Source organism: Zingiber officinale, chromosome 9A (assembly GCF_018446385.1).
Source record: "Zingiber officinale cultivar Zhangliang chromosome 9A, Zo_v1.1, whole genome shotgun sequence".
NCBI classification, from domain to species: domain Eukaryota; kingdom Viridiplantae; phylum Streptophyta; class Magnoliopsida; order Zingiberales; family Zingiberaceae; genus Zingiber; species Zingiber officinale.
In genome coordinates, this window is record NC_056002.1 from 87594455 (window position 1) to 87602108 (window position 7654).

At 32.6% G+C, this 7654-nt stretch overlaps 1 long non-coding RNA gene across 8 annotated transcripts; it reads left to right on the forward strand.

The window, feature by feature from the left end:
• The first annotated feature begins 733 nt into the window (after positions 1 to 733).
• On the forward strand, positions 734 to 5217 carry LOC122019745. Of its 8 annotated transcripts, none has more exons than XR_006122017.1 (3): positions 735 to 4088; positions 4541 to 4857; positions 4983 to 5217. It is a non-coding gene; the product is annotated as an uncharacterized LOC122019745 (long non-coding RNA). The 8 variants fall into 8 exon arrangements; XR_006122016.1 differs by having other exon boundaries at positions 4788 to 4857; XR_006122022.1 differs by having other exon boundaries at positions 735 to 3849; positions 4027 to 4857.
• The last annotated feature ends 2437 nt before the right edge of the window (positions 5218 to 7654 follow it).

A 7654-nucleotide genomic window follows, 5' to 3' on the forward strand; every position in this document is an offset into this window, starting at 1 on the left:
TTTCATCAAAAGATCAATACGAATGCATAGAAGTTGGTTTCATATCATTCTATGATCTCTAGGTCTATCTATAAGATTTTGTAGCATTTATTTTTATTTTAAAAAATTATAATTTTACGACAAATCTGATTTGTCGTAAATTGATAATTTTGTTTAAAATACAAATAAATGTGTCTTAAATCTAGAAGATAGACTTAGAGATCTAAGAATGACATGAAATAAGTTTCTATATATTCATATATCTCTTGATGATATAAATCACCTCATATATTAATTTCACCTAATATATTTATTTTCCTAGTTAAATCAATTAGATGAACTTTATAAATCCAATGACATAGTGGAAAAAGTTATTGTTTAAAAATGTTAAGGTCATTTTGACATTAAACAATTATTGACCTAAAAATATTAGGTGAAATTCATGTCACTACACAAAAATGTAAAAAGACAACATCATAAAAATAATGGTTTTAGAAAAAACTATTATAAATTTGACAAAACACAATGATTTTTAATAAAATTTGTCTTTACTACAACAGTTACCACAAAAGACCATAAAGACAATAGATTTTACCACTGGTGTTTTTAAGCAAAATTTTTTTTTTTACAATGGTTTTAAACAATTATCAATGAGATTATAAGTGTTATATTTTCTAGCCACCAAACTCGTGCCAAAAATTGATTCACAACAACGATTTATAACCATTGCCAATGAAATTATAACCATTGTGTTAAATTCTGCCTAAAAACTCTGCCAAAAATTGGGGGTGGTGAAAGTTATTTTATCCCTGGTACCCCTTTCAAGAAAATAAACCTTCCATCCTCGCAATTCTTCTTCCTCCTTCGTGATCCATGTCGAGACCCTTTTTTTCTTTCTTCCTTCCTCAAAGAACATATCATCGTCTGCTGCTTTCCAACTTCTGAGTGTGCGAGGCGGAGATAGATCTATTCTAGAATGGAGGTGGCCATGGATTTGATGTGGAGGATCTCACCAAAGGAGAGCGAGACTACTCTCTCCTCCTTGATGTCCCTGATCCCTCACCATTCCACCGACCTTCTCTTGCAAGTCGACCTTCCTCTCCAGGTCCTCGCCTCTCGTTCGTTTCTCTTTTGTTTCTTATCTTCCATGTGGTTTCTAATTTGCCTCTTGAAGTCCCTAATCCCTCACCATTTTGCTTTTGATATTTGGGAAATTCCCCTTTTTATAAGAGGGAGAGGTAGCTCTTTCTACCTCTTGTTTCTTTCTCCCATTTTTTTGTCTACGTAGTTCGTGTTTCGGTTTGTTTGTCTTTTCTGGTTCTTATTGAGATAAATCTGTGTCTAATGTCATATAAATGCCTCGATTTAGTAAATCTAGTCTCCTTTTCGTATTAACTCTTGATTTTTTTGGAAGAAACTCTTGTTTGACCTTTTTTTTTTTTTTTGGCATTTTCAATTCTGTCTTCGATATCTCTTATTACAATGTCTGCAAAGTTAAACTTTTCTTCCATATTTACTGTAACTGAGAGAAAATTGTGATTTCTTGTGGGTACAAACTAATTGCCAAATTCCAACAGTTTCAACTTAATCTGAAACAACCATCTGCCAAATTCCATCCATTTTTAATTTGCTAAATGATAATATGTTATGGCCGCTTAATGCAAATATCTGTGTTAGATTTGTACCAAAAGGATTCTAAAGTTCTTGTTTTTCTTTCTAATGTAATTTTTTAAAGTGTGTATGAAAAATGTCTTGATGAAAGAGTTTATTTTGTGTGAATACAACAGAGATGCAGATTCATATAGGTAAACTTTATCTATTTGAGTCTCAATATATTTTAGGATTATGCCATTGTAATTATATATTCGTACAGGTAAACTTTATCTATTTGAGTCAAAAAGTAGCGGACGATGATATGGTACACATCCTTTGCATGCTTTTTTATCATGATTTACTATCATTAATAATGATTTAGCTGTAAATATTACGTTCTTTATATTTTGTGTTTAATGATGCATAAAGTTCCATGTAGCCAATTCTAAATAGTTGAATGGTCATGGTTTCTACTTTTTTATATATTTTTTTTGAAAGAAGAAGCCTGTTTCTTACCTTGATGAATCAAGTAACAGATATGCATTTTTTTTTTAACACAATACTTACCTTAAAGGTGTTGCCATAGTGATCAAGGTTTGACTAAGTTAATGTGTCATAATGATCAAAGAAATCTATTACTAAAAATTTTCTAAAGTATCTGCTTACTGCCTCCCTCATTTACTATTGAAAAAAATTGAGCCTTCCATGGAGCTAGCTAGTCATTACCTCTATGAATATGGTGAATCCATTAGATTTTGTTGCTATTATTGTTTGCAATTGAGATGTGCTATTATTTTGGTACTACATAGCTTTGATAATATTTTTTGATGATGTTTCTTACATCTCTCATTTTGTGGAAGTATATTGTCAAGGATCACTCTTTAATTCTGGTTAGTCTTATCATTATTGTTAATCTATGTAGTTTCTGTAATATGATGCTCAACCTTTATTTATACTAAAGAGAATTTTCTGTCATCTAGCAGCTGTAATACTATGTAATCTTACATGGCTACTACTATGAGTTAAACTTGATAGCAATATTAACTTTATATAGCTCATTTTATCTTTTATTTTTTTTCTTAAGCTCTTCATTGGTTTGGATGAATGCTTTGGTTTATGCAATGTGCTTTGCTGATGCTACAAGTTATCTTACTAGGTTGAATGTCTTGGCAACATCTTTTTTTGCAAATTGTGAATGGATGAATTATCTAAACTAATATGACTTGATTTTACTCAATTCATCAGAGTTATCACTAGCATATGCAAAACTAATACAGTATTTGAGTGTATTTAAAGGATATACTGGTAATTATCTACTCACCCTAAATTTCATGTGATTGTATTCTCCAGTCTTTCTTATTCACTTGACTGAGATGTTTGAAGCGAAATAATTTTCTTTCTTCCTATTATGTGACAATATTTTCTTTCTTCCTCATATCCATTAATTTTTGTCTTATGAAACATGTTATCAGTTCCTCTCATTTCCGTTCAGAGGAATTTAATGCACTGAAGCTTGCAGAAAAGAATTTTTTTTTTTTATCAAATCAACACATCTAGCTTCTTAAGCTATAGCTTCTTCATGAGTAAGCTTTACACAGGTATGTTGTTGAATTTTTCTTCATTGCCTCTAGTTGACTAGTTGGAAGATCATCTATTGTAAGGTTCTAGGTATTTTATTCTGGATGGACCTGATCCAGGGGAAATTTGAAGGTTGCTCAACAAATTTGTGTTAAGTTTGGAGTTCTTGCTTCATCTATTTCTGGAGTGGATATGGACCTTAAGACAGAGGCTGGTCTTCAAAATGCATGAACTTTACTTGCAGCAAATTAGTTTAGCCAAGTATCTCATCGTCACTATTTTTACTTTTACTGATATTTGTATGGTTTCTTGGTTGGGGATTGAGGCAAGAGTCAAATATGGATTTATTTTGATTGATGCTTTCTGATTTACTAGCATGTCATACTGAAGTACAAGCTCATATTCACATAGGAAAATGTGTTAATCAATTGATATTTAGTTTAATCCAATTTAATAGGCTTATAGGTTGGTAGATCATGAACACAAATAGTGCCATCATTATTTCTTATTAATAATTTGCTTAATCCCATTTGATAGTTATGCTTGAATTGCTGGAATGAATAAATCTGCCATGTATATACATCTAATAAGTACTAATTAGGCAACTACAATTACAAGCAATCTGTTCTCCCATGCTATATGTTTAACATGCAGATTGAGAATGCCATTGTTCTTCTTTTTCTTGCTGAAATTCATAAGGTAAAAAAACACATGACCTACTGATTTCTTTTTGAATTCCCCCATAGTGAACCTATCTTCTACCCTTTTGATTTTGTTAGAAAGCTGGTGGCACTGTCTTTGGGCTGTCTTATACATTAGCAATTTTATCATTCTACAAAATATTTAATTTAGATTTGCAACCTTTTTCAATCTCAGCTGAAGAGTTTTTCTCCCAGTGGAAATCATTATCATGACCACCTATGAAGCTTCAAGAAGTGGTGAGTATCCGGATGAACCTATATTTCTTTTTGCCATTTTTTCTATAAGTTTGTCTGGAAAAACATAACTAAGGGTCAAGTTTACTTTAATGACTCGTTCAAAACTATTCTCTTTTGCTTGTTTGGTCTTTTACCGCTGACATAGTGCATGAATGTAATTTATTTTTGAGGCAATGCTTAAAGATAATTAAATGTGTATCAGCAGATTCTAAGAAGATGAAAGTTAGTAGCTCCTAAATTCTAAAACATTGCTCCCAAGAGTTAATTGCTTGTGTTACGGGTTTTTAAATAATACAGTGAGATCTATATGAAAAGTTTTTAACTTTTTTTATATATTTATAATTCATAGGATAATATATTTAGTGTATTAGTGTATGATAGATAGAAAACTCATGGTTGCATATAATAAATATTATGATTAGTTATTGCTTTTTAAGTTCCTTAAGTTACAGCATGGTCGAAACAAAGAAGGGTCTCGACAAGGAGGAAGATCATTTCCAGGCTGCTGTTTATGGTGTTGGTGTTTGTGCTGAATTTGGTAGTTATTTGTTTCGTCCTTTGGTGTTGGTGTTTCTCTTGAAGTACTCATTGTATGTTTTATTGTTGTTATCCTTCATTGAGTGTTTATAGACAACATTGCCTTTTATAATTTTTTTTTCATTAAATTTGTCTCTCTTATCTTTTCAATGGATGATGAAGCTAGAGTTACGGAGTTTAATCTCAAATTCATGTGGAGAAGCCCCAATGAGACTAAGGAACATTTTAAATGGTTTGTTCATAGTCCTTGCCTTGTTAACTAATATTGTTATACTTTGATTAATTCTTTTTTCCTAGTACATATATTTAGTTGAAGTATAGTTATTTCTATTTTTTGGTCAATTTAATACATGCTAGATTACATGTTGGCACTTGGGCAGAGCTTGGACGGTCAAGTAATATGTGTAAATGTTGTAGAGGAGAGGCCACGATGTGCTTTTTGATATCGAAAAATTGAAATATTATTTGTCAGAAGGATTTTGGTGACAAAATATCGTTGTATGAATTTATTTTTGATGATTGTTTACTTTACAGTAATGTACTCTTTGTATATGTGGTAAAGAGTTAATATGATTTGCTATAAGTTTGTATATATGTTTTGTTACAAGTTTGTATATATAAGAAGTGATCATTTAAATTGGGATGATATATTTATGTTTATAGAAAATGGATTATTGTATATATGTTTATAGACAATGGTTTATTGACAACAATTTATTATTTTCTAGTGTGTGTTGAGAAATGATAACGGTTAAAATGATATGTTGAAAAATGACAACGTTTAAAATGGAAAAATGACAACTATTTTTAACTATTCTCTTAGACTAAAAAAATTGTCAGAATTTTGTGTGCATTTTTGAAATAAAAAGGGTAAAAATCGTTGTTAAAGATGTAAACATACAGTTGTAAATTGATGCATTGTGAAAAAATATGAATGTTTAAAGACAACAGTTAAAAATTATTATTATTTTTTTACTTTAAACACAATGATTATAAACTGTTGTCGTTTTTGAAAAAAAAAAATCATTGTATCTTTACCACATACACAATAGTTCAGCTGGAAACACAACGGTGAAAAAATGTTGTGTTGGTCCCCTTGGCAGTCGACTAGAGGGGAGGTTGTTAGGATGTATACTAAAAGTCTGACTTTTTGTATGAACATTTATTTTGAAATGAGAATCACATTGGTCAAATGTTTGCATTTAGTTGAATACAGTTATCCATCTAATTTATATTGTAGATAACATGATGTGTGATGTCACACAGAAGATAATGTTATCAGTTTCTTATAAATTATAAATAGTAGCTCACAACCAAGATGGATTGGGACAAACCATTGGAATGATTGTAGTGTAATTTGATATTAATTTATCTTGACTATAAAATTACATTGGTACAATATGTTTGTATTGAGTAGGACCATTTGAAGTTGTTTCTTTTTATACTAACTGCATAAAAGAACAAAACCTCTGTTATTATGGATTAATAATTCTACACAAACATTCAATTGAGAATTAAGCTCAAACACAATATATGCTCATAAGATCAAATAAATACAAGGCACAAACATTCAATCAAACATGAGAATTAAGCTCAAACACAATATATACTCATAAGATCAAATAGATACAAAGCATAATAATATCATATAAATAGGAAATTGGTATATCCATGAGTTCTTACATTATCCACATCACAATTACTTCTTTAATCCTAGAATAATAGATCTACTCCATGGCACGAAGGGAAGAATCCAAAGATAAAAGAATTGAAAGCATCTAAATTGAACTTGAAGAGGAAGGGAGAATAAAGCTTATCTGATTGCGCTGAGTGATCTTCAGATCCAATCCTTTACTTCCAGAGTCGATGAGATGATGAATATGACCTCGGATCATGGAACAAAGATTGAGAAGAATGTGGATCGGCATCAAGATGGATCTCCCAAAGGGAGAACCTTTCTCCCTTTGGAAAGGGGAAGAGAACCCCTTAAATAGTGCTTGGCACGGGCCTAGCACGACCCGTGCCATGGCTGTGTGGCATTGACACAACCAACCTCTGCTTGGCCTCTAGTCAGGTGGCATGACCTTGTGGTTTCACATGGTCGTTTTATGCTTGGTCTCTAGACGATCCACACGACCATGTGGATTCCATATAGCCAAGATTTGCTCCTCTTCTGGAAGGCCATATGGCCGTGTCGAGCCACACGGCCATGGCCATCTCCTTCTTTACTTCCTTGACACGATCGTGTGGAATCACATGGTCAAAGTCTTCTGTCTTTGTTTGTTCTCCGAATCATCTACGAGCATCATTTTTGCCCTAAAAGTGGCTCCTTTCAATCAAAAAATACGCAAGGAGAAGATCTTCGACAAAGAAGAGTAATTATGCTGAAAGTATGATAAAGGTGTAGAAATACACAAATCAAGCGCAAATAAAGTACATAAATGTGCGTCAAAGTATGCATAAAAGTATATATGATCTACGCACATTATAAGGATGACAACCAAGGGTAGCAGACTTCAAAGGTAAAGGTGTGAAGAATGCCCTGAAGTGGAGTTGTGGGTTCGGGTGCATTTGAAGGACGTGGGGCCTCAAGGAAGATGGTATTGAGGTGAAGTCAACTGTAATTTTAAGACTCTGATGAGTTGATTGTTAAGTGACTTATATTTATAGGATGAGGATATAACTCAATAAAGGCAAACTCGACCTTAAAAAATCGTAATCAGGGTTACTAGTCGACTAAGGTTACTAGTTGATTGGTATTGGAGACTAGTGAACTAGTGGCTAAGGAAAACTAATACCGTAAATGGACTCAATGGTGGCAAAAGGTGAATACACTCGCCCTCAGTGCCCCCGCCAACTTGTCCCAAGACCAACACGGAGGAGGTAAATCACGAGCAGCTACTAGTCTTTAAAATAGTGACTAGCACATAAGAGACATTTATCTCGACTTTGCTGAGATTCGAACCCCATACCTCATGGTGGCAATACCTCATGTGCTAGCCACTAGACCGTCCCGAAGGGATACCGTA